This window comes from Triticum aestivum, chromosome 5A (assembly GCF_018294505.1).
Source record: "Triticum aestivum cultivar Chinese Spring chromosome 5A, IWGSC CS RefSeq v2.1, whole genome shotgun sequence".
Classification (NCBI taxonomy): domain Eukaryota; kingdom Viridiplantae; phylum Streptophyta; class Magnoliopsida; order Poales; family Poaceae; genus Triticum; species Triticum aestivum.
The window spans coordinates 243587745-243600290 of record NC_057806.1 but is presented as its reverse complement, the minus strand read 5'-3'; positions in this window follow the sequence as shown (position 1 = coordinate 243600290).

Sequence of the window (12546 nt, the reverse complement as noted above, 5' to 3'; positions counted from 1 at the left end):
AACATTTAAGAATTTCAGATCTTGGTATTTTATTCAAACAGCAAGCAAAACAAAAGAAAATAAAATGACGCTCCAAGCAAAACACATATCATGTGGCGAATAAAAATATAGCTCCAAGTAAAGTTACCGATGAACGAAGACGAAAGAGGGGATGCCTTTCGGGGCATCCCCAAGCTTAGGCTTTTGGTTGTCCTTGGATATTATCTTGGGGTGCCTTGGGCATCCCGAAGCTTAGGCTCTTGCCACTCCTTATTCCATAGTCCATCGAATCTTTACCCAAAACTTGAAAACATCACAACACAAAACTTAACAGAAAACTCGTAAGCTCCGTTAGTATAAGAAAATAAATCACCACTTAGGTACTGTTGTGAACTCATTATAAATTCATATTGGTGTAATATCTACTGTATTCCAACTTATCTATGGTTCATACCCTCCGATACTACTCATAGATTCATCAAAATAAGCAAACAACACATTGAAAACAGAATCTGTCAAAAATAGAACAGTCTGTAGTAATCTGTAACTAACGCAAACTTCTGGAACCCCAAAAATTCTGAAATAAATTTCTGGACGTGCGTAATTTGTCTATTAATCATCTGCAAAAAGAATTAACTAAATAGCACTCTCCAATAAAAATGGCATCAATGCTCGTGAGCGCTAAAGTTTATGTTTTTTACAACATGATCGCAAAGACTTTTCCCAAGTCTTCCCAAAGGTTCTACTTGGCACAAACACTAACTAAAAGCATAAAACCACATATAAACAGAGGCTAGATGAATTATTTATTACTAAACAGGAGCAAAAAGCAAGGAACAAAAATAAAATTGGGTTGCCTCCCAACAAGCGCTATCGTTTAACGCCCCTAGCTAGGCATGATGATCAATGATGCTCACATAAAAGATAAGAATTGAAACATAAAGAGAGCATTGTTGGGGAACGTAGAAGAATTTTAAAATTTTCTACGCATCACCAAGATCAATCTATGGAGTCATCTAGCAACGAGGGAAAGGGGAGTGCATCTACATACCCTTGTAGATCGCGAGCGGAAGCGTTCAAGAGAACGATGTTGATGGAGTCGTACTCGTCGTGATCCAAATCACCGATGACCTAGCGCCGAACGGATGGCACCTCCGCGTTCCGCACACATACGGTTGGGAAGACGTCTCCTCCTTCATGATCCAGCAAGGGGAAGGAGAGGTTGATGAAGATCCAGCAGCACGACGGCGTGATGGTGGAAGCAGCGGTGATCTCGGCAGGGCTTCGCCAAGCTCCAACGAGAGAGAGAGAGAGAGAGAGAGAGAGAGAGAGAGGTGTTACAAGGGGAGAGGGAGGCGCCAGGGACTTGGTGCGGCTGCCCTCCCTCCCCCACTATATATAGGGCCCCTACGGGGGGGGGCGGCCCTAGGAGATGGGATCTCCAAGGGGGGCGGCGGCCAAGGGGAACTTGCCCCCCAAGCCAAGTGGGGCGCCCCCACCCCTAGGGTTTCCAACCCTAGGCGGAGGGGGAGGCCCATGGGGGGCGCACCAGCCCACCAGGGGCTGGTTCCCCTCCCACTTCATCCCATGGGGCCCTCCGGGATAGGTGGCCCCACCTGGTGGACCCCCGGGACCCTTTCGGTGGTCCCGGTACAATACCGATTACCCCCGAAACTTTTCCGATGACCGAAACTGGACTTCCTATATATAAATCTTCACCTCCGGACCATTCCGGAACTCCTCGTGACATCCGGGATCTCATCCGGGACTCCGAACAACTTTCGGGTTACCGCATACTAATATCTCTACAACCCTAGCGTCACCGAACCTTAAGTGTGTAGACCCTACAGGTTTAGGAGACACACAGACATGACCGAGACGACTCTCCAGTCAATAACCAACAGCGGGATCTGGATACCCATGTTGGCTCCCACATGCTCCTCGATGATCTCATCGGATGAACCACGATGTCGAAGATTAAATCAATCCCATATTCAATTCCCTTTGTCAATCGGTACGTTACTTGCCTGAGATTCGATCGTCGGTATCCCAATACCTCGTTCAATCCCGTTACCGGCAAGTCACTTTACTCGTACCGTAATCATGATCCCGTGACCAAACACTTGGTCACTTTGAGCTCATTATGATGATGCATTACCGAGTGGGCCCAGAGATACCTCTCTGTCATACGAACTGACAAATCCCAGTCTCGATCCGTGTCAACTCAACAGATACTTTCAGGGATACCTGTAGTATACCTTTATAGTTACCTAGTTACGTAGTGACGTTTGGTACACCCAAAGCACTCCTATGGCATCCGGGAGTTACACGATCTCATGGTCTAAGGAAATGATACTTGACATTGGAAAAGCTCTAGCAAACGAACTACACGATCTTGTGCTATGCTTAGGATTGGGTCTTGTCCATCACATCATTCTCCTAATGATGTGATCCCGTTATCAATGACATCTAATGTCCATAGTCAGGAAACCATGACTATCTATTGATCAACAAGCTAGTTAACTAGAGGCTCACTAGGGACATGTTGTGGTCTATGTATTCACACATGTATTACGATTTCCGGATAACACAATTATAGCATGAACAATAGAAAATTACCATGAACAAGGAAATATAATAATAACCATTTTATTACTGCCTCTAGGGAATATTTCGAATAGTCTCCCACTTGCACTAAAGTCAATAATCTAGTTACATAGTGATGAATCGAACACCCATAGAGTTCTGGTGTTGGTCATGTTTTGCTCGCGGAAGAGGTTTAGTCAACGGATCTGCGACATTCAGATCCGTATGTACTTTGCAAATATCTATGTATCCATCTTGAACATTTTCACGAATGGAGTTGAAGCGACGCTTGATGTGCCTTGTCTTCTTGTGAAACCTGGGCTCCTTGGCAAGGGCAATAGCTCCAGTGTTGTCACAGAAGAGAGTGATTGGCCCCGACGCATTGGGTATGACTCCTAGGTCGGTGATGAACTCCTTCATCCAGATTGCTTCATGCGCTGCCTCCGAGGCTGCCATGTACTCCGCTTCACATGTAGATCCCGCCACGACACTTTGCTTGCAACTGCACCATCTTATTACCCCACCATTCAAAATATACATGTATCCGGTTTGTGACTTAGAGTCATCCAGTTCTGTATCGAAGCTAGCATCGACGTATCCCTTTACAACGAGCTCCTCGTCACCTCCATATACGAGAAACATATCCTTAGTCCTTTTCAGGTACTTCAGGATGTTCTTGACCGCTGTCCGGTGTTCCATGCCGGGATTACTTTGGTACCTTCCTACCAAACTCACGGCAAGGTTTACATCAGGTCTGGTACACAACATGGCATGCATGATAGACCCTATGGCTGAGGCATAGGGGACGACACTCATCTTTTCTCTATCTTCTGCCGTGGTCAAACATTGAGTTGAGCTCAATTTCACACCTTGCAACACAGGCAAGAACCCCTTCTTGGACTGATCCATATTGAACTTCTTCAATATGTTATCAAGGTATGTGCTTTGTGAAAGACCTATGAGGCGTCTCGATCTATCTCTATAGATCTTGATGCCTAATATGTAAGTAGCTTCTCCAAGGTCCTTCATTGAAAAACACTTATTCAAGTAGGCCTTAATACTGTCCAAAAGTTCTATATCATTTCCCATCAAAAGTATGTCATCCACATATAATATGAGAAATGCTACAGAGCTCCCACTCACTTTCTTGTAAACGCATTCTCCATAAGTCTGCATAAACCCAAACGCTCTGATCATTTCATTAAAGCGAATGTTCCAACTCCGAGATGCTTGCACCAGCCCATAGATGGAGCGCTGGAGCTTGCATACCTTGTTAGCATTCTTAGGATCGACAAAACCTTCCGGCTGCATCATATACAATTCTTCCTTAAGAAAGCCATTAAGGAATGCCGTTTTGACGTCCATTTGCCATATCTCATAATCATAGTATGCGGCAATTGCTAACATGATTTGGACGGACTTCAGCTTCGCTACGGGTGAGAAGGTCTCATCGTAGTCAACCCCTTGAACTTGTCGATAACCCTTAGCGACAAGTCAAGCCTTATAGATGGTAACATTACCATCCGCGTCCGTCTTCTTCTTGAAGATCCATTTATTCTCTATCGCTTGCCGATCATCGGGCAAGTCTGTCAAAGTCCATACTTTGTTTTCATACATGGATCCTATCTCGGATTGCATGGATTCAAGCCATTTGTTGGAATCTGGGCCCGCCATTGCCTCTTCATAGTTCTAAGGTTCACCGTTGTCTAACAACATGATTTCCAGGACAGGGTTGCCATATCATTCTAGTGTGGAACGTGTCCTTGTGGACCTTCGAAGTTCAGTAGTAACTTGATCCGAAGTACCTTGATCATTATCATTAACTTCCTCTCTAGTCGGTGCAGGCACCACAGGAACATCTTCCTGAGCTGCGCTACTTTCCGGTTCAAGAGGCAGTACTTCATCGAGTTCTACTTTCCTCCCACTTACTTCTCTCGAGAGAAACTCTTTCTGCAGAAAGGCCCCGTTCTTGGCAACAAAGATCTTGCCTTCGGATTTGAGGTAGAAGGTATACCCAATGGTTTCCTTAGGGTATCCTATGAAGACGCACTTTTGCGACTTGGGTTCGAGCTTTTCAGGTTGAAGTTTCTTGACATAAGCATCGCATCCCCAAACTTTTAGAAACGACAGCTTAGGTTTCTTCCCAAACCATAATTCATACGGTGTTGTCTCAATGGATTTAGATGGTGCCCTATTTAAAGTGAATGTAGTTGTCTCTAGAGCGTATCCCCAAAATGATAGCGGTAAATCAGTGAGTGACATCATAGATCGCACCATATCCAATAGAGTGCGATTACGACGTTCGGACACACCGTTACGTTGAGGTGTTCCAGGCGGCGTGAGTTGTGAAATGATTCCTCATTTCCTTAAGTGCGTACCAAATTCGTGACTTAAATATTCTCCCCCACGATCTGATCATAAGAATTTTATCTTTCGGTCATGTTGATTCTCTACCTCATTCTGAAATTCCTTGAACTTTTCAAAGGTCTCAGACTTGTGTTTCATCAAATAGACATACCCATATCTACTTAAGTCATCAGTGAGAGTGAGAACATAACAATAGCCACCACGAGCCTCAACGCTCATTGGACCGCCACATCAGTATGTATAATTTCCAATAAGTTGGTTGCTCGCTCCATTGTTCCGGAGAATGGAGTCTTGGTCATTTTACCCATGAGGCATGGTTCGCACGTGTCAAATGATTCGAAATCAAGAGACTCTAAAAGTCCATCTGTATGGAGCTTCTTCATGCGTTTGACACCGATGTGACCAAGGCGGTAGTGCCACAGGTATGTGGGACTATCATTATCAACCTTACATCTTTTGGTATTCACACTATGAATATGTGTAACATCATGTTCGAGATTCATTAAGAATAAACCATTAACCAGCGGGGCATGACCATAAAACATATCTCTCATATAAATAGAACAACCATTATTCTCGGATTTAAATGAGTAGCCATCTCGTATTAAACGAGATCCAGATACAATGTTCATGCTCAAAGCTGGCACTAACTAACAATTATTGAGGTTTAAAACTGATCCTGTAGGTAAATGTAGAGGTAGCGTGCTGACGGCGATCACATCGACCTTGAAACCATTCCCGACCTGCATCGTCACCTCGTCCTTCGCCAGTCTCCGCTTTTTCCGCAGCTCCTGTTTTGAGTTACAAATGTAAGCAACCGCACCGGTATCAAATACCCAGGAGCTACTACGAGTACCGGTAAGGTACACATCAATTACATGTATATCACATATACCTTTAGTGTTGCCGGCCTTCTTGTCCGCTAAGTATTTGGGGCAGTTCCGCTTCTAGTGTCCCTTTCCCTTGCAATAAAAGCACTCAGTCTCAGGTTTGGGTCCATTCTTTGACTTCTTCCTGGCAACTGGTTTACCGGGCGCGGCAACTCCCTTACCGTCCTTCTTGAAGTTCTTCTTACCCTTGCCTTTCTTGAAACTAGTGGTTTTATTGACCATCAACACTTGATGTTCCTTTTTGATTTCCACCTCCGCTGATTTCAGCATTGAAAATACTTCAGGAATAGTTTTCACCATCCCTTGCATATTGTAGTTCATCACAAAGCTCTTGTACCTAGGTGGGAGCGACTGAAGAATTCTGTCAATGACTGCCTCGTCCGGGAGGTTAATGTCCAGCTGGGACAAGCGATTGTGCAACCCATGCATTTTGAGTATGTGCTCACTGACAAATCTATTTTCCTCCATCTTACAACTGTAGAACTTGTCGGAGACTTCATATCTGTCGACCCGGGCATGAGCTTGGAAAACCATTTTCAGCTCTTCAAACATGTCATATGCTCCGTGTCGCTCAAAACGCGTTTGGAGCCCCAGTTCTAAGCTGTAAAGCATGCCGCACTGAACGAGGGAGTAATCATCAGCACGTGACTGCCAAGCGTTCATAACGTCTTGGTTCTCTGGGATGGGAGCAACACCTAGCGGTGCTTCTAGAACATATGCTTTCCTGGCAGCTATGAGGATGATCCTTAGGTTTCGGACCCAGTCCGTATAGTTGCTGCCATCATCTTTCAGCTTAGTTTTCTCTAGGAACACGTTGAAGTTGAGGTTGACATGAGCGTTGGCCATTTGATCTAAAAGACATTTTGCAAAGGTTTTTAGACTAAGTTCATGATAATTAAGTTCATCTAATCAAATTATTTAATGAACTCCCACTCAGACAGACATCCCTCTAGTCATCTAAGTGATACATGATCCGACTCAACTAGACCGTGTCCGATCATCACGTGAGACGGACTAGTCATCATTGGTGAACATCTCCATGTTGATCGTATCTTCCATATGACTCATGTTCGACCTTTCGTTCTCTTGTGTTCCGAGGCCATGTCTGTACATGCTAGGCTCGTCAAGTCAACCTAAGTGTTTTGCATGTGTAAATCTGGCTTACACCCGTTGTATGTGAACGTTAGAATCTATCACACCCGATCATCACGTGGTGCTTCGAGACAACGAACTTTCGCAATGGCACACAGTTAGGGGGAACACTTTCTTGGAATTATTGTGAGGGATCATCTTATTTACTACCGTCGTTCTAAGCAAATAAGAAGCAAAACCATGATAAACATCACATGCAATCAAATAGTGACATGATATGGCCAATATCATTTGCTCCTTTTGATCTCCATCTTTGGGGCGCCATGATCATCATCGTCACCGGCATGACACCATGATCTCCATCATCATGATCTCCATCATCGTGTCTTCATGAAGTTGTCTCGTCATCTATTACTTCTACTACTATGGCTAACGGTTTAGCAATAAAGTAAAGTAATTACATGACGTTTATGTTGACACGCAGGTCATAAATAAATTTAGACAACTCCTATGGCTCCTGCCCGTTGTCATACTCATCGACATGCAAGTCGTGATTCCTATTACAAGAACATCATCAATCTCATACATCACATATATCATTCATCACATCCTTTTGGCCATATCACATCACATGGCACATGCTGCAAAAACAAGTTAGACGTCCTCTAATTGTTGTTGCAAGTTTTTTACGTGGCTGCTATAGGTTTCTAGCAAGAACGATTCTTACCTACGCCAAAACCACAACGTGATATGCCAATTTCTATTTACCCTTCATAAGGACCCTTTTCATCGAATCCGATCTGACTAAAGTGGGAGAGACAGACACCCGCTAGCCACCTTATGCAACTAGTGCATTTCAGTCGGTGGAACCAGTCTCACGTAAGCATATGTGTAAGGTCAGTCCGGGACGCTTCATCCCACGATGCTGCCGAATCAAGATAAGACTAGTAACGGCAATCAAATTGACAAAATCAACGCCCACAACAACTTGTGTTCTACTTGTGCATAGAAACTACGCATAGACCTAGCTCATGATGCCACTGTTGGGGAACGTAGCAGAATTTTAAAATTTTCTACGCATCACCAAGATCAATCTATGGAGTCATCTAGCAATGAGGGAAAGGGGAGTGCATCTACATACCCTTTTAGATCGCGAGTGGAAGCGTTCAAGAGAACGGGGTTGATGGAGTCGTACTCGTCGTGATCGAATCACCGATGACCTAGCGCCGAATGGACGGCACCTCTGCGTTCAACACACGTACGGTTGGGAAGACATCTCCTCCTTCTTGATCCATCAAGGGGAAGGAAAGGTTGATGAAGATCCAATAGCACGACAGCATGGTGGTGGAAGCAGCGGTGATCTCGGCAGGGCTTCACCAAGCTCCAACGAGAGAGAGAGGTGTTACGAGGGGAGAGGGAGGCGCCACGGACTTGGTGCAGCTGCCCTCCCTCCCCCCACTATATATAGGGCCCCTAGGGGGGAGCCGGCCCTAGGAGATGGGATCTCCAAGGGGGGGCGGCGGCCAAGGGGAACTTGCCCCCCAAGCCAAGTGGGGCGCCCCCACCCCTAGGGTTTCCAACCCTAGGCGCAGGGGGAGGCCCATGGGGGGCGCACCAGACCACCAGGGGCTGGTTCCCCTCCCACTTCAGCCCATGGGGCCCTCCGGGATAGGTGGCCCCACCCGGTGGACCCCCTGGACCCTTCCGGTGGTCCCGGTACAATACCGATTACCCCCGAAACTTTCCCGATGGCCGAAACTGGACTTCCTATATATAAATCTTCACCTCCGGACCATTCTGGAACTCCTCGTGACGTCCGGGATCTCATCCAGGACTCCAAATAACTTTCAGGTTACCGCATACTAATATCTCTACAACCCTAGCGTCACCGAACCTTAAGTGTGTAGACCCTACGGGTTCAGGAGACACGCAGACATGACCGAGATGACTCTCCAATCAATAACCAATAGCGGGATCTAGATACCCATGTTGGCTCCCACATGCTCCTCGATGATCTCATCGGATGAACCACGATATCAAGGATTCAATCAATCCCGTATTCAATTCCCTTTGTCAATCGGTATGTTACTTGCTCGAGATTCGATCGTTGGTATCCCAATACCTTGTTCAATCTCGTTACCGACAAGTCACTTTACTCGTACCGTAATCATGATCCCGTGACCAAACACTTGGTCACTTTGAGCTCATTATGATGATGCATTACCGAGTGGGCCCAGAGATACCTCTCTGTCATACGGAGTGACAAATCCTAGTCTCGATCTGTGTCAACTCAACAAATACTTTCGGGGATACCTGTAGTATACCTTTATAGTCACCCAGTTACGTAGTGACGTTTGGTACACCCAAAGCACTCCTACGGCATCCGGGAGTTACATGATCTCATGGTCTAAGGAAATGATACTTGACATTGGAAAAGCTCCAGCAAACGAACTACACGATCTTGTGCTATGCTTAGGATTGGGTCTTGTCCATCACATCATTCTCCTAATGATGTGATCCCGTTATCAATGACATCTAATGTCCATAGTCAGGAAACCATGACTATCTATTGATCAACGAGCTAGTTAACTAGAGGCTCACTAGGGACATGTTGTGGTCTATGTATTCACACATGTATTATGATTTCCGGATAACACAATTATAGCATGAACAATAGACAATTACCATGAACAAAGAAATATAATAATAACCATTTTATTATTGCCCCTAGGGCATATTTCCAACAAGCATCATAAAGAATATGACTGGCACATTTAAGTCTAACCCACTTCCTATGCATAGGGATTTTGTGAGCAAACAACTTATGGGAACAACAATCAACTTGCATAGGAAGGCAAAACAAGCATAACTTCAAAACTTTAAGCACATAGAGAGGAAACTTGATATTATTGCAATTCCTACAAGCATATGTTCCTCCCTCATTATAATTTTCAGTAGCATCATGAATGAATTCAACAATATAACCAGCACCTAAAGCATTCTTTTCATGATCTACAAGCATAGAAAATTTACTACTCTCCACATAGGCAAAATTCTTCTCATGAATAATAGTGGGAGAAAACTCAACAAAATAATTATCATGTGAGGCATAATCCAATTGAAAACTAAAATCATGATGACAAGTTTCATGGATATCATTATTCTTTATAGCATACAAGTCATCGCAATAATCATCATAGATAGCAACTTTGTTCTCATAATAAATTGGAATCTCTTCTGAAATAGTGGATTCATCACAAAATAAATTCATGACCTCTCCTAATCCACTTTCATCAATATAATCATCATAAATAGTGAAAGTGCTAGTGATCGACTAGAGGGGGGTGAATAGGCGATTTTTATGAACGTCTTCAAAACATGGAAGTTTCGAAGACAAACGATAGAAATAAACCTATTACCATGCATCGAAAGGTAGACTACACTAAGCAAACCATAGTCAAATATTCAATGAAGTGAAAGCACAATGACTAATAGCAGCTAGGCAGTTTAGATCAGATAGGAAGATAGTGTGAAGCCAATCAGAACAAGCAGTCACTCAGTGAAGACAAAAGATAATGCAATCATACAATGACTTCACCCGGGCCAACCGTAAGTAAAGGAGAGGGAAGGATGAAACTAGTGACTCGTTGAAGACAATGATTTGTTGGACCAGTTCTAGTTGCCGTGACAACTGTATGTCTGGTTAGGGAGGCTGAGATTCAACTCAGAAGACTGCGTCTTCACCTTATTTCCCTTGAGCTAAGGACACCCAGTCCTCGCCCAATCACTTTGGCAAGTCTTCAAGGTAGAATCCCAAACCTTCGCAGACTTCGTTCATCGACGATCTACAATGACTCTTGGATGCTCAGAACGCGACGCCTAACCGGCTGGAGGATTCACAGTCCTCAAGTGTAATAAGTCTTCAGACCACACAGATAGGAAGACTTCAGTGATGCCTAACACTCTTTGGCTCCGGGTGGTTAGGGCTTTATCCTCGCAAGGAATTCTCTCTCAAAGGCTTCGAGGTGGGTTGCTCTCAAATGACAAAAGCCGTACACTAACTCTGAGCAGCCAACCATTTATGGTTGTAGGGGGTGGGCTATTTATAGCCACTAGGCAACCCGATCTGATTTGTCCGAAATGACCCTTGGTCACTAAGGAACTAACACGTGTTCCAACGGTCAGATTTCAAACACACACAGCAACTTTACTTGGGCTATAAGCAAAGCTGACTTATCCAACTCTGGATAAGATTTGCTCTCATTGTCTTCTCTCGAAGACATAGGATTTTGGTTAAGCATCACTTCAGTCATTCTGACTGGTTCTCTTGGACCCCACTTAACAGTACGGTGGTTCCTATGACTCAACAAAGAAAAACACAGAACGCTGAAACTGCTAAGTCTTCGCGCTCCATAGTCTTCACGCGATGTCCTCTCTTGTCATAGTCTTCAATGTGAATGTCTTCACATACCACTTTTGACTTCAATATCTTCATACATTTTTAGGGGTCATCTCTGGTAGGAAAACCGAATCAATGAGGGACTTCTACCTGTGTTATCCTGCAATTCTCACGAACACATTAGTCTCTCAACCAGGTTTGTCGTCAATACTCCAAAACCAACTAGGGGTGGCACTAGATGCACTTACAATCTCCCCCTTTTTGGTGATTGATGACAAACTGGTTGAAGTTTTCAATGGGGAATAAAATATGTGAAATTGTAAAGGATAGGGTATTGTCTTCATAAGTTGCAAGGGCTCCCCCTAAAGATGTGCATATAAGTAATTTGCTTTAGGATGGCAGGTTGTACTTGTGGAGATCCTCTTCAACCTATGATGACAATACATTATGCAAGATATGATGTAACGAAGATAATGACATGCATAATGAAAAATGGACGTCTGCAAAATGATCTAAGTGTGGAATTTGTTGTCGCACATGCGGAATTTATCATCGCATCACAGAAAAGCAAATAAGTAGCAGACGACCATCGAGTTTGAGTGTTACAACTCAAAGAACCAAATGTATCAAAACGCGAGAGTTGTAAACACTAGGCAAAATATAAAACCACCGCCCATATGGACCCGCTTGAAGACTATTAAACTCATATGCTTCTCCCCCTTTTGTCAGTAAGGACCAAAAAGGTTTGAAGACATAGAGCACCTACTCGTTCCCATGAGGAGTTGGTGAAGCAGCAGGGTCGTCGGAGTTGGTTGGCGGTGCAGACGAAATCGGTGCAGTGGTGATTCGCGCCGAAGGTGGTGAAGTAGCATCGTCTTCATCATCGATGACACGTGCATTCACTGTTGCAGCAGAGGAGGAGAACTCAGAGTCTTCAAGAGACGGAGTACGCCGCAGCAAGGTCCTTCTCGGAGGTGTTGAGTCAAACTTGAAGCATTGAGAGAAACCATCATCTTGAAGATCATCTTCAGAACACATAAGCGTCAGCCCTTTCCATGTACGCCGACAAGTTTCATGGGCGACAAAGGCATTCTTGGTGGCAAGGTTGTGAATCCTGTTTACGTCCACCAAGAGGCTTTGCATTTGGCGCTTCAGCCAGTCATGATGCTTATCCTGTTTCTGATGAAGGGCAACCAGAAGCTCTCGGTCATTGAGAACACGAGATCGCTTCTT